The sequence below is a fragment of the Corvus brachyrhynchos genome, unplaced genomic scaffold, assembly GCF_000691975.1.
Source record: "Corvus brachyrhynchos isolate BGI_N302 unplaced genomic scaffold, ASM69197v1 scaffold523, whole genome shotgun sequence".
Classification (NCBI taxonomy): Eukaryota; Metazoa; Chordata; class Aves; order Passeriformes; family Corvidae; genus Corvus; species Corvus brachyrhynchos.
This window is the reverse complement of record NW_008237265.1, coordinates 2,971,773-2,986,733: the sequence shown is the minus strand read 5'-3', so window position 1 is coordinate 2,986,733 and position 14,961 is coordinate 2,971,773. Positions and strand designations below refer to the sequence as shown.

At 38.4% G+C, this 14,961-nt stretch overlaps 1 long non-coding RNA gene across 1 annotated transcript in view; it reads right to left on the bottom strand.

The window, feature by feature from the left end:
• LOC108445785 overlaps window positions 1-14,961 on the bottom strand; it is a 25,418-nt gene that overhangs the window by 8,412 nt on the left and 2,045 nt on the right. The window lies entirely within an intron of this gene.

Genomic DNA, 14,961 nt, shown 5'->3' with positions numbered 1-14,961 from the left:
AGTGTCATGCCATTGAAAAACATGCTGACAGCAGGAAATTATGGCTGTGTGCCAGGTGAGAATTGTATAAGATCAGCTATACCTGCAGCAACTGAGGAATTGCTGGGTAAAAACCAGTCACTTTATTATCATAGAAGCACAGAATGGTTTGAGTTGGAAGGAACCTTAAAGATCATCTTGTCCCATCCTCTCCCATGGGCAGGGACACCTTCCACTATCCCAGGCTGCTCCAAGCCCTGTCCAAGTTGGCCTGTAGCACTTCCAGGAATGGGGCAGCCAGAGGTTCTCTGGGCAACCTGTGCCAGGGCCTCACCACCCTCACAGCCAAGAATTTCTTCCTAACATCTAATCTAAACCTACTCTCTGTCAGTTTGAAGCCAATCCCCCTTGTCCTGTCACACCAGGCCCTTGTAGTCTCTTTGCATCTTTCTTGCAGGTTCCCTTCAGGTGGAAGTCCACAATTGAGTAACCTCACAGCTTCTATTCTCCAGGCTGAGGAATCCCAGTTTTCTCAGCCTTTCCTCAAAGCAGAGCTGCTCCAGCCCTCTGATCATCTTGGTGCCTTCTCTGGACTTGCTCCAACAGCTCCATATCCTTCCTGTGCTGGGCCCCCATGCTGGAGGCAGCTCCGCAGCAGGGCAGAATCCTCCCTCCCCTGCTGCTCACAGCACAAACCCTGTACCATTAGGTCACAACCCAACCTGTGCAACCTAACCATTAGGTCACAACCGAACCCAGCCTGGTGAGAGGAAGCACCATTGGCATTTTGCTCCCCTACCTGGCTGCTACACAGCTCCTTGTAGTACTGAAGGTCAGCAGTGGTAAAGTTCTGGATGAAAGAATGCTACTGGCTTTTTAAACAGAATATTGCAAGACCACTCAGTTGTTCCCTTGTTTCATAACAGCCAATATTATTTAACATTTAAAAACGGCACTACTATGCTCTCTTTCAATTATACTTGCTGACTTTTCTATAGTGAGCAAAACATTCAGAGTAAACTAAGACAAGTAAGTTTCAACTGTGTTTATGAACACCATTGATTTTTTTGGGTCTTGTGTACTGGATAATACTACAAACATTAGGAATCTGAAAGGAGAGGCAATAATTCCTACTGAAAAAGGGAAGTAGTAGTATTTTCTTAAGAAATATAAGAAGTTCAAAAGTGCCCCTCTAATGTTCTATCCAAGCAAGATATCAAAATCAATGGACACGAACTTCTATTAACACAGGCAAATTAAGTGCAGACTGCAACCCAAAATACTATAATGCCATGGAAGAGACTTTCACCTTGAGGGACCCTGTTCCCAGCCATAGTGGGAGGTAGGTCTTATATCTGAAATAAAAAAATAAAAGCATTAAGTAGGATTCCAGAATTCCATTAGACCTGAAATGGCCCAGATCTTAAGGATTAGAATAATGTGGGAAAAGATATTAGGGGTGGGTTCTTCATTCTCATTATGCAGAATACGGAGGAATGCAGTTGATATACCCATGCCCACAAGCACGGAAACTGCCTTCCTCCCTCTCCTCCGTTCATGGCCTGGGATATCATTATTAAAACAGAATGGCCAGAGTTGAGTAGTGCTTATCAGAGGAACCCACCAGCAAGGAACACATACTGGGTAAATCCACATTAATCACTGCTTTCAAGTCAAGAGCTTATTTCTGAAGCAGATCACCCTGTGACTTGATGAAGGCAGATCCTATACTTTGTATCACAGTGCAAAGTAATTCAGGAGTGGACCAAGTGGATTATGTTGGGATTAAACTCAACAGCAGAGCACACTTCTGGAGAACATGTAACGTTCCACACAATAACAGCCATTCAGTCCTTGGGATTAGACATGGGATGGTTAGCCTGAACCTTTGGGATGGGTACAGTGTTCTCGGCACCCACTGTTCTGCTCTCCAGACCTTCCACTGCACTGCATAGTGGCATAACCACTACCCTCCTATGAACTCCAAAAGACCAAAGAAAGCATCTCTTTGTGTTTCAATCTAAAAATCCTTCAGGGTGAAGGAGCCAAAGGCACACAGCAAAAGACAGAAGCCAGAGAGAAGCCAGTACAGCTACCAGTGACTGGCAGAAGCTCAGTTCTCACTGTACAACTACCTGTCCTACTTGGAGAGCATTATGAACATCCACACTAAAAACAGATCATCTTAGTCCTAAGGAAGTGACTGCATTAGATGCCACACCATCTCTCAGCAATTTGTATTTTCCTCCTTGCCCAGCTGAGGTGGGTTTACCTACCTAAACAAACAGAAAGAGAGGTTCCCTCATGCATTTTGCTAGATCAGCTTTATGTTACACCTCCTGGAACACAAGTGAGGGAAGCAAAGTGATGCATCCATTCTGGGAGTTAAAAGTAAGTTATTTCAATATTTAAATTATTGAGCTTGAAATTACCACTCTGAGGTGGGACATCGTCACTCTAAACAGAGGTTTATTCAAACATTTTAACATGGACAACTGAATACAGAAATGCTAGTAATGACACTCCAGTAGAGGAAAACCAATCACACCTCCAGTTATAGCTGGTAATTAAAAATAGATGTAGTTTATTAGCCTAGAGAAATAAAAATGCACAGCATTTTGACAACTACTGATTTGATATTACTGATTGGCATTTTGACATTACTGATTTGAATCACATTAAAATTCAGCTTCCTGCACACTTCCTGGGTACATATTCAGCAAAAGCTTGTTCCATGAAAGACTGTATCAACTTCAAGCAAATAAACAAAGAAAGAGTGAAAAGTGTGCACAGGAATATCAATCCTCATCTTAACACCCCTTCTAGCATCAAACTTGCAGAAGAGAATTCCTGCCTATCATCATTAGCTAATAAATCTTAAAACGTTCTCTTCTATTTCTCCTGGGAAATCAGGAAATGTGGGAAAAGGAGACTGCTCAGACCTATGCCAGTTGTGGGCATCCATAAAGTCACAGTGTGCCTGCCAACAGTTCCTCCACAGAAGCTCCACAGCCTCCACTTTGCTGGGAATCAGGAAAGAAAATCATCTTCCCATCTCAAACTTTGACCTATCCCTCCTTATTTCTCATCCAAATACTGGGACCTCCCTGCTGTGTTCACAAAGAACCTGTAAGTTTCAACTTTAATGCCTTTGTTCCTAGATTTCTTTTCAAAATTTTCAAATTTCTTTTCTCATGCTCTTTGTGTGTTTTGATCTCTGTATACACTGTACACCTCTTCTACCAGGCGGAGGGGATTTTTCTCTTTAAAAAGAAAGGGTGCCAACACCCTTGTGTTTGACAGAATCTGACCCTTGAAACATAAATCCCTGTGTCTACTTTGTCTTCTAAGCCATTTCCACTAAAAAAATTTGGGATGCTCTCAGACAACAGTCAGTTCCCTCAGAACAACATTGGACAGGCATGTAAAGCAACCAGATCATTTTTGTTTAAGGTTGATTCATTGCACATTCAACATAGCAAATCAAATTCCCATAAAAGTCACCAATTTCAAGATTTTCTAAGTTGAACATAGTGTAAGAACTTGGAAGAAATTGCACCTACCTAGTGGATCCTTAACCAGAGAAGGTAAAATTCCTTCAGTGGATAATAACAGACTATAGGAGTGCTGAGTTCAGTCATGTCAAGAAACTGCACTTTAATAAACACCAGGTCACATACGTGTCTAATCTGCTGAGAACTCTGCATTTTGAAAACTTTCTGTATTTACATGATAGGTTGGAACAGCCCAGCTGATGAATACATAACTATCTGACCTGTATTTACATGATAGGTTGGAACAGCCCAGCTATCTGATGATCAAAAGATCTTTTTCAAGAAACAGTGAACCATTAAGTAAATATGTGGCAATTTTTCAGCCAGTTATTATTCAGACTTCGTTCTGGAATAACATTTTTAAAGATATTTTTTTATACCAAAATCTAAAGATTTAGCCACAGCTTTTAGAGAAAGACCATCAGCAAACCAGTGGCTGATGCTAAGCTAAACTGAAGCCAGCTTAATGAAAGAGGAAGAACCTGGGAGATCAAGACAAATATATCAGTGATTGGCCAATTTTGTAGTTTGGGGATGGTGAGGGAACTTAAGTCCACCTGGCCCAGATTTTTGGGAAGTATAAACAGGCCCACCTCAACTGAACCAAACGAAACTACAAAATCTTAACATGACAGATGTCAGACCTTTTCTTTTTTTTTTTTTTTCCCCCAAACACTGAAGCAAAATATAAGAATATCAGAAATTGTAATTATGGATAGAGCTTATGCATGCCACCTTGCCTAGCTAACACTAGTAGAACTAATACGGACCATACAGTAGAAAGATCTTTAGAAAACACATTAGTGGATTTCCGTCCAGCTTTCAGGACATTGCATCATTTTACAAAATATATCATTATCATTTGGCAGCACTCAGTTTAATAGGTGGCAATTTCAAAGAGCAACCAGAGACTAAACTAACAAAAATAACCAAACAACTCAACTTTGAGAGAACCATAGAAACACAGAACGGCTTAGGTTGGAAAGAACATCTTGTTCATAACTATATGCTATTTTCCTATAAAATAGGATAGCAAGTTTATAACAGTGGGTGAAATGGACCACCTCAGGCAGCCCAAGTCAGGAAAATTCCAACTTACTTGCTCTGTGTTTGTAACAGCAGGTGAAGTCACTCAAAGATGATTCTTCAAAGTTTATTCTTCCACTGTGTATGGAAAATGTCAGCTACTACTGCCTTCACTGTTTGCATTACCTTATGGTCTGTGAATCCTGGAGGAGAATCTCATTAAGCCAAACCCTAAATACACACAGGACAAAGACAGACCCAGACCCAAAGAGCTTCAGCTATTTAGGAGAATGACTTTAATTAAGAAAGTGCAAGAGGAAAAAAAGTTAAAATAACCAACTACAGCCAAAATTTTTCAACCAAATGGCCTGAAAACCAGAACTTAAATCCAGATATAGTCTCATAAATAAAAATAATCTATCTAAAGATGCCAGAAATAGGAGTTCATATTGAAGGCCTCATAAACTCTCTGACTTAAAAATGCAGAAATGCAAACAGAATCGGCCTCCCAGCCAAGGATACAGACTGAAGCTCAGACTGTATTCTTAAAACAAGTCTTCCACCTTTCCTCCACCTACCTCAGGCTCAGTGGTGGCCTAGATCTCAACTCAACTTCCACCAGTTTTATGAATTTACACCTGAGTCTCAACATCACCTCTAGGAGCTGCTGATGCCTCCCCTCTTTAATCATCAGTGCTAGGCCTCTGTGTGTGTCTGTTTGCAAATACAAATGGTGGGGAGAAGGGATGACTCTGCAATATCAAAAAAATCAGCTGAATGCTGCACTTCCAAACTGAGTTTGGCATACAAAAATCATAGGCTTTTCACAATCCTCACTTATATTATTCATGCAGAATGTACTCAACTTTCTATTGTTCCTGCTCTCATTATTTATAAATGAGTCTTTGCTTCATCTGGGGATGGAAGTTCCTTTATGTTTCCTTTACTAAAAGTATTTCTGTAATGAGGTACAGTGCTAGCACTCAGAGGGTTAAAGAAGTTTCTGGAAATGTTTGTGCTTCTGAAAAAAAACCTGTATTTTTTTCCTTTATGGAAGGAAAAATGAACCACTGAATCTTGCTGATTTGTTTTAGTCAATCTGATACACAGGTTCCTAATTCCTTCCTAAATGTTTCAGAAAATAATTAAGTTCTTCATTTTGTTCTCTCTTACTGCAACATTTCTGAATGAAATTTCTTAGTATGTTAAGACTCTTGTTTTTATACCTCACTTAAATATTCCCAGCTCTGTCCCATTAAAAAAAATTAACCTAAGACATGGTGTTCAAATGCTGTGCCTGGCATAAATACTATTTCTCATGACAGGATATGAATTGTTCCAGTAACGGCAGGTCGCTTTTGTTAGGGCCAATACAGCTGCAGAAAAACATATAAGCCTTTGTCTAGCAATATTGCAAATTTCATGATTTAGCTTGTTCGACAGTTTGGACTGTCATCATTAACCCTGGTGATTGTGCAAGATCCCAGTGCATTCCCCCATCCTAGAGTTTTTTCAATCCAAATTGAGTTAATAAACAGTGGGCTGAATTGTTAAAGAAAAAATTAAGTTAATCACACGACAACTGAATCACTTTTGGTTCCAGAGGACATCCTTCTGTTTTAAAACCAGTATCACCATGGTTTAAAGTGGAGTGGGACTGTATCCTTTACCTCTCCATTCTTTACCTCTTTTACTGCTTTAAAGTTCAAAGGACTTCTTTATGCTGCTACTAAGGCTGAGTATTGCAGATCCAAAACGGGTAACAGGCAGGCTGTCACCTGACATACTGAAACCAGAAAACTGGAGAGATCATCCATATTTTGGAGTGAAAGGAAATAGTTTTTTTGAACTAAGGACTCAAGAAATGTAATAGTTTGCCAGTGAATGGAAATGCATTTACATTTCAGTAATGTTAAGTAAAGGAACAATTCCATCTCTTTCAAAAACCTTCTCCTGTCTACTTGCAAATATCAATGGGCTTTATGAAATGGATGGGTTTTTTCTTTTTAATATCAACCCCTAATATATTAGCTCTTAACTGAAGTTTAATGAAGCCATCCCCAAGAGCAGAATCTTTAAGCCAACAATCTCCATCTTCTGTGGGTTCTCCTAACACTCTGGACTGCCTTCATCTACCCTCTCCCCTCCTCACCTGCTTTTCTCCCTCTGGTAATATTCTGATTTTTATCACACCAGTGCAAACTCTGGGTAACTCCAGTGAACTCCAGGGAAATATATTTCTGGACTTACACCTGCCTAGCCAGCAGAAAATGTAAATTGAGCTGAATAGTATTTAGTTTGCTCATTAAAGGCATTTTTCCCCTTTAATTTATAAGAAAAAAATAATGAAGTCTAGATTGTATTGCTCATACTCATCTTCAATAATAGCATATTCCTCCAAAGACCCTATTGAAAAAAGCTACTCACTCTTTCACTCAAAACATATGAGGAGAACTTGGTCTGCAATTAGTAGTGGAGAGAACAAAAAGTATTTCTTTCAACAAAGATAAGCCCTGTAGGTCATTTGAAGGATGGACAGTAGTGCAGAATTTCAACTGGTTTTTGAAACAGCAGCTTTTATAAAATATATTTGCAGTTTAAGTGACAAGTTTTGTCTAAGAAGACAAAAAAGAAGATTGCAAATGCTTCTGTCACTCCTATATTCAAATTAGTTTTGGAGGGGTGAAAGATGAGAGATTAAAACAACTCCATGTAACATGAAGAGTAAATAACCTTCAAATCTGGAAACTCATCGGTGTGTGCAATGAGGACGATGCTGAGTGCAGCACATCCATGGAACAAAAGTGCAGTGAAAAAAGCTGGGGTTGTTTTCCATTTAAATCCATGCCTATTTAAAACAGTCATATCTGAATTTCTAAGAGCATGCAAAAGCACTATGCATTTACCACAATAAATGCCTTTTTCATCAACTAACAAAACAGAACAGATACAAATGAACCAATCAGGGATTTCAAGTGAGCTATCAGTGTTAGAAAAGCTACACTGCACATTCCAGTTGAGTCACCACAGAGGAGAAAAAAAAGAAAGAGAAAAAAAGGGGAAATAAATTACTGTGTGCAACTCCATCTGCAAACTGCTTCTCCCGCACTGGTATGTAATAAAACGTGTTGCTAAGATACAAGCTGCTAAAGAAGTTCATTAAAGGACACTTTAAACAAAGCTGCCAGACTCTTTTCCCTTTAAAGACTGCTTATTTGGTTCTGTCCCTTGTGTTTATAATTAGATCCTCTCTATGAGAGATTACGTTCCATTCAAGCCCACTCAGCAAAGAATGTTAATAAAATAATGTAAATAAGGCACTGGCTTAGGTTGTATATATTTATGGGCTGTGGAGCTGTTGACAGAAATGCATCTAGACTCCACTTGCATTTTTAAATGCAAAATAAATGCTTTTCCAAGTAGTTTTTCCCTAAGCTGGAGAGCAGAAACATTAGCTTCTGCACCCAGCACTGTGACCTAACTTTTAGAAAATACTTTTAAGCAAAGAAAATTGGCTTCTTGACTAAAGTTTGGAGTTTCTGAGGTGCCTCTCATATAGGATTTTATGTAAGAACCTTTGTTATCTACACTGAAATAAAGGACAAAATTGTTTATGTCTTTCCCCTGGCAATCCTTCTATTTTTCCATCTGTATAAAAGTTCCTAGATGCGTGTTAATGATTTGCAGAATTTCCTTGATCTAATATATTCACAAGTAATCTATTTTGTCGCATTTTATTGCCAGGAAAGATATGTTATCAAATAGGTCTTTATCTGACTTTATGTAAAATACTTTTACTCTCCGTAGTAACACTTGCATAGTAGGTGTATTTTGGCTTTTGTTTTGGTTGAAGGGAAGAGAATGGGCAAGATGTACTTTGCTTTCAGTCATCGTGGTGAAATGATATCTAAAGAAATAATTTCAGCATTTATCTGTTTGGCACTTAATAACACACAAGATGCATAAATAACAGATGAGAGTTAGTATCAGTGATTATATAAGAAATCTTACTTGTCACTTTGTAACCTGCATCTCATACTAAATTCTGTATTGCAGTCTCCAGTATGTATTTATTTTTAATTACATTTTCAGGCTCATTTACATGCGCATATTGGCTTTCTGCCTGAATGATATCAAAGAGAAAGACCTTATGCTCACACCCAACCACACACACACACAGAGAAGCACATTTATACACAGAGACACTGTAAATTTCTGAGAATGGGAGCTTCTCTCCTCCTCATTCTTAGAAAAGCTTTGACTCACCAATAAATCTTTAGGCACTCTTAGCTGATTTGAAGTGCTTTAGAAAAACAGAATATTACAGAAAATGCAGGTTAATCTCTGCTGCATGTCAAAAGTATCAATGATTCTCACTTGACTCAATTATTCGAAATGTAATATACAATTTCACTTTCTGCAACCTTGTAAGATTTCTCATTGATAGCTGACTTGCGCAGAAAGGCAATTCCACTCCTTCTTCCTGGATAAGAGGTAAGCTACATCACAAAGTACAAACAGGATCAAGCTAAATCAACGTGGAAACGAAAATAACTTATACACAATATAGATTTAACTTCTGTTTCAAGGCCAATTATATGCTTCTCTCAATTAAACACAAGCAATCAGACCAACCTTCAAGTGAACACACTGTTCTGGCCAGAGCCTCAGTGCCCAGGCTCCTAAATCTGAATTACAACTCTGAAAATAAGATTGCCTCTCAAAAGCCTAAATTAACACCACCCATGATATCTACAGAGTTCTCAAGTACTTATTGTTTTGATTTTACTGCAGCTGCACTTACGGTCAGTCCTCTGATTTACTTTAATTCAGTCAAAGGACTGTTTCATAGTTTAAACTTGAACATATATTTAAGTTCTCCATGGGTTAAAAAAGAAAAATACATGCTCCTATTTCCTAGTCCTCTGTCTATTAATCAGAAGGGTCTGCCTGTACATGTGCATAAAGCCCTGTGGTACATATTAGATTTCAATAGATGCTTACTATTGGCAGTTGCAGGTTGGAGCGAGAACTAAGCTGCATCAGCAATTTCATATGACACTCTGGAAATTGCTACTGCATAACAATAAGCAGTTGATTCAAAAAAGAGAGGGGTGGGGGAGAAAACATTTTTCACAAAGTACATTTTGACTCAAGAAGAACAATTACAAATAAAATAGTAGTACCACCTAAAGTTTAAAAAAATAAAAAACTTTTAAAAATATATAAAATACATGTATATACAGACATATAAGAGAAGTGTGTGATGAGGATTGGATAGACCAAACATGAGTCTGTTACACTGAAATAACTGTCTAATAGCAGAATGACAAATTTGCATTTTAGTTAATCCAATTCTGGGGTTTTTATGTTCTTCTTTGTTCTTATCTTAAACTTGCAGCCTGTTTTCATACTTCCCTTACCTCCAACTCTTCTGCCTGTACCAGTTGCCCTCCTTGACATCATGGCCACACATACACCATTTACCATGGCCTTGTCTTATCAATTTGCAAATTTCTACCCTTTAACTCTATTGCTTAAAAATTTTGTTGGTGCTTCAGATTTTTGTTTTGGGGTGGAGGGAAGAGAGAGGTATCATTTTACAATCAAGTACAAAAATTTATCTTTGATCACAAAGAGAAAGGCATAGAGAGAAAAATTAAAAGTAACTTTGTATGAACATGTCATTATATGCCTTCATGCTTTCAACTTGAAAATCAAATCTACAATGAGATGAAAAGGGATTTTCTCTGCTTGAACATAGGAGAAGTCTGATGCAGTATCCCACGGAAATGTCATTTAAAACCACCATTCAAAACCCTTCTCTAGCATCATTCTATGGAAAGGAGACATTCCCTTTTCTTCCACAGATACAAGGAGTCTGTGCACCGGATCCTGAAACAAGATGAACTGGTTTAAACATCTGCCATGACATACTGTTCTGGATGAGCCACACACATGGCATGAACCAGTGGAGATTTGATTCCATCAAACCAGAGCTCCTGACAAAGACTCCTGCAGAAGCAGCACTTAACCACTGCCCAAGTATCTACTGAAAAATTTTAAAAAATTCTAACTCCAAGACGCAGAGTTCCTACATAGAACTAAAGTTTCTTTAAAAGAGTCCCCCTACTAAAGGATTATGTATATCTGAACAAATACCTGTTTGCTGCAAGTATAAATTAGGTATTTTACAGTGTGTAACAGGTAGCAAGTGTTGTTAGTATAAAACCAGAACTGAAATTAAAAGGTATTGTTGGCGTAATTTCTTTTTCTGAAGAGACAAAGGCATAGTAAGGAAAAAATTGCTAAATCACAGGGATAATCATCATAGCCAGCTCCTCTAATGAGGCATCATGGGATTACTAGAGTTATTATAAGAGTCATCTTATTGAAGAAATTCAAAGTTAATTGAAATCAATTGTACTGTTCTGACAGCAGGTGTTTTAAGTGGCTAAAATATCAAAGTGAACTCTTTAAAATAGTTAGAATGAATGTAACATTCTCTTTTCAACTCTTAGCCCTGCCAAGTGATACTGTACGAGTACAGAAAAGTGTACAGTCAAAGAAAAATGCTGGAATGAAATAGCATTTCCCATGCCAGTCCAGCAGCTATCAAACAAAATGGGGTTCTAGGACACATTTTTGTTATGGATGTGCAAATTCCATGGATCTTATAAGGGCAACCCAATGGCAGGCTGAAAGCCGTATTTCCATTCCTCCATGAAAATGTCCTTTATTACCCTTTTTCTTCAATATGAACAGGGAATCTCAATATGCTGTTACTGAAAGCACAAACAGAATGCTAGGATTGTCATTATGCAAACTACATTCCTAAGCTTCTCCTCCAAGGACCTGAAGGTAAATCCTTCTCTAGTTTTTTCCCTCTTTCTGCAGATGGCAAAACAAGCAATACATTGCCACCTGATTTTGCAATTAGAAAAAGAAAAAAAAGGAACTGAAGCTTTCTGAACTACAATCCAGAACTAATCTTTACTCTGATCCAGTTCATTTTATTTTGCAATTGTTCAGGATTCCCAGCAACGTCAGCAGGACTTCAATGTGCAGAAGAATGGCAAAGTCAAGCTGATATTTAATACCTGTTGTCTTTGTGTTTATAGACTCAGTGCAGTGACAGAAAAGTTTAATACTCCACCTGGGAGCCCATCACACTGCCTCCCCTGAAATCTAGAGCCAGACATGGATGCAGTTCTTGTCACAGCAATAGGGAGGGCTGTGCATACCTTGGGTCAGAGTTTGACATCAGCTTGACCTCAATGGCAAATTATTTCAGATATTAGTTAATCCAATTCTGGGAAATGCCTTTCAGATTTTACCTGAGTTTTCACTGAAGCTTATAACCCTTATTTTTCCCTATTCTGGCAATATCAATAATTTACTCTTTAACTCATGTAAACAATGCTGCCATTTCCAGGCACAGCCCAATACGAACTTCAACAAACACAAAACCCACTTCCTCCTCTTCCCCAAAACAAAGAGACAACATCAGCACAATGAGATGTCTTGAGTTAAACCATCTCCAACAACTTGCACAAGAACTGTACTTGAATTTTAAGAAGTCTAACACTTTCCACAAACAGGTTTTGCTGGTGACCATCACAGGCAAAATACAGTCAGATTTAATTTCAGATATACTACCCAAAAAAACCCTGAACCAGCAATAACACAGGCTGGGAGAGTCTGCCTGAAACTAATGTTGATTTTCTGCATAGATAGTAAATTATGGTAAAGAAATGAGGCAGTGCACAAGTGAATGGCATAATGTCTTTCAGGAAGGCATATTTTATTACTGTGCTCCAAGACAGGCTGTCTGAATTCAGAGATCATCACAATCAAAAATATTGTGGCCCACACATGCTCATTGTTAATTTTTAAGACCTGGCTTGCCACCTAACTCTTAGATCAGCAAGTAGGAACAAGTAACAAGGAACTTCCAATGGAGGTTAAAGATTTGTTTATTTGTTTATCCTGATTTATTAATTAATAATATTAATTAATAAATAATTAACTTTGTAGAAGTAAAATACCCTTAACAACTCTTTAAGGACATAAAGAGCAAGAAACACATGCAGCAGAGCACCTCTGCTGTGCTATTAAGGCCAATGCTGGCTCTCCTGATGGCTCTTTTATTTACATAGAAGTGCTTGTTGCTTGACAATTTAGATAAAAAATGTTACTGCTGCTCTGCATGTGCTGTAGATTGAAGGTGTAAAACCACTGGACTAACTAATGGAGTCTTCATACATCATATCTTGTTAAAGAAGAAGTAACCCACTCTCAAAGGTGATAACAATTAATCAAAACTACAGCATCCGAAGGATGTACTTGTGACAGAATTCTAACTTGTCTTTCTGAGTTGGATGCCAAATTAAGAACTGATTAAAGCTGTTGCCTTCCAGTAATGAAAATAATGGATCTACATTACTTATTTGAAGACACTGAAAAATATTAAAACTATGCTAAATTCTCTAGCTCTCTAACCCACCAACATAAAAGAAACATTGATGACTAGCCAGGGAACCTTAATTAGGATGCAACTTTAAATCCAGCTGTGCATAAAAGTCTACTTCATAAGATTCCCTCAAAAGTTGAGTTTGTCATTCAGTTCTTTCTTGTCTTCATTTGTAACTTTCAAGAAAAGTACACATTGCCACAAATGCCAATGTCTAAAATGGAAAAGTGATGAATATGGGCACTGAGAGATAACACTCACTCCAGCTATGTTTCTAACAGGTGTAGATGGGGTTTTTTTGTTTGTTTTACTGTTTCATCATTAATATGTACAGTTGAATTGAAATGCAATTTTAGGCTCTTTTTTATTCAGTGCATGCACAATCAAAGGTAAAGAAAAAAACGGGGGGGGGGGGGAAGGGGGTGTAAAGGAGGACGGAATGTAAATACATATGTAAAAATAACCTCCCTACTTGAACTGCCTATTTAAGTTTACACTGGTGTTCCCATGAAAGTGAGGGCTTGAAACCATCAAATAGCTCCACCATTATCCCATCTGTTGTCTCAGGAGTCCTCAGTGCTCCTTCTCTATACCCTCAAGGATGCAGAGTTCATTTATAAGCCATTACCTAAGGAGCAACTACTAATTATAGCAAATCTGCACAGTTACATGATGGGTTTGTGACTTGGTCACAAGCTAAGACCTCCAAACTCATTTCACTTGTGACCTGAGAAAGATTTCAATGTAGACCACTGGAGGTGGCAGCCTGTAGCACGAGGACACCACACCACCAGCCAGGCTCTTAATTATGAGCTCTTATTGCACAGGATGTTGAAAACAGTAAAACAAATCTAGGGTTCTGCCTAAAAATAGGAGGTTTCCTGCTAGGCCAAACTTGCTGTTTACAGAATTTAGTTATTTTATGTTTAATTACTTCACTGTCTATAGATTTATTTACAAGATTATGAGGATGGCAAGTCATAAATATATGACGATTGCTTACTAGTTAGTTTGGATTATACATAAATATGCTGTACAAGCTTAGCAAAAACCTTTTTCCCCAAGCTGAATCAGAATATTCAAACTGTATTTTCAAATGTGTTTCTCTGCCTTATCTAAATTCCAACATGACATATAATAAATAGCTTCTCATTTACTATAATCATAAAAATTTAAACAGCCTTGAAATAGTTGCTACCATATAGGGGGAAAAGATCAAATCTATGTTCCAAATACCCACTTAGAACAGTAAAACTATTTTGACATCGAAGAAACAATACATAAACATGCATTGTTGCAGGAAAGGCTGTTACCTTATTTAAAAAAAAAACAACCTTCTACCCAGTATAGTAGTATTAGAGTCAACAATTTGCTGTTTTACACTGCAAAACAAGGACTAACAGCCCTTACATATGATGTAGTGTCAGATTTGCTTTAAAAAAGAAAGTATGTGATTTGACTCTATACAATGATTAAACATCTTTGTGCTCTGCTGAGTAGGGTATTCTCTCCCCTCCCCCCTCCAAAAATGGCATCAAAGCAATCAAAATGGTAATGTTCAGCATGAATGGGGCCCCATCCCCCACTGGCAAACTCCGCAGACTTTTCTCCATGTTAGGAGAAACCAACACCCCTTCCTCACAAAATGGAAGCTTCCACTACCAAACTGAGAGTGCAGACAAATTCTCATTACAATAAACTGGGAGGAAAAGGGTGGCGTGCAGCCATCGCCCGCAGGCACGCATCACACAGGCACTTTGCAACTTTAACCACAACTCCAGCAAAACAAAACAAAACACACACCAAAAAAAAAAAAATTCTTTTTTTAAAAAAGGGACAGGGAAAAGCGGGGGATCGGCACACGTGGCCCCTTTCCCCGTCCCCTCGTCCGGAGGGAGGGAGGGAGGGGCGGACGGGGGGCGGGGGCGG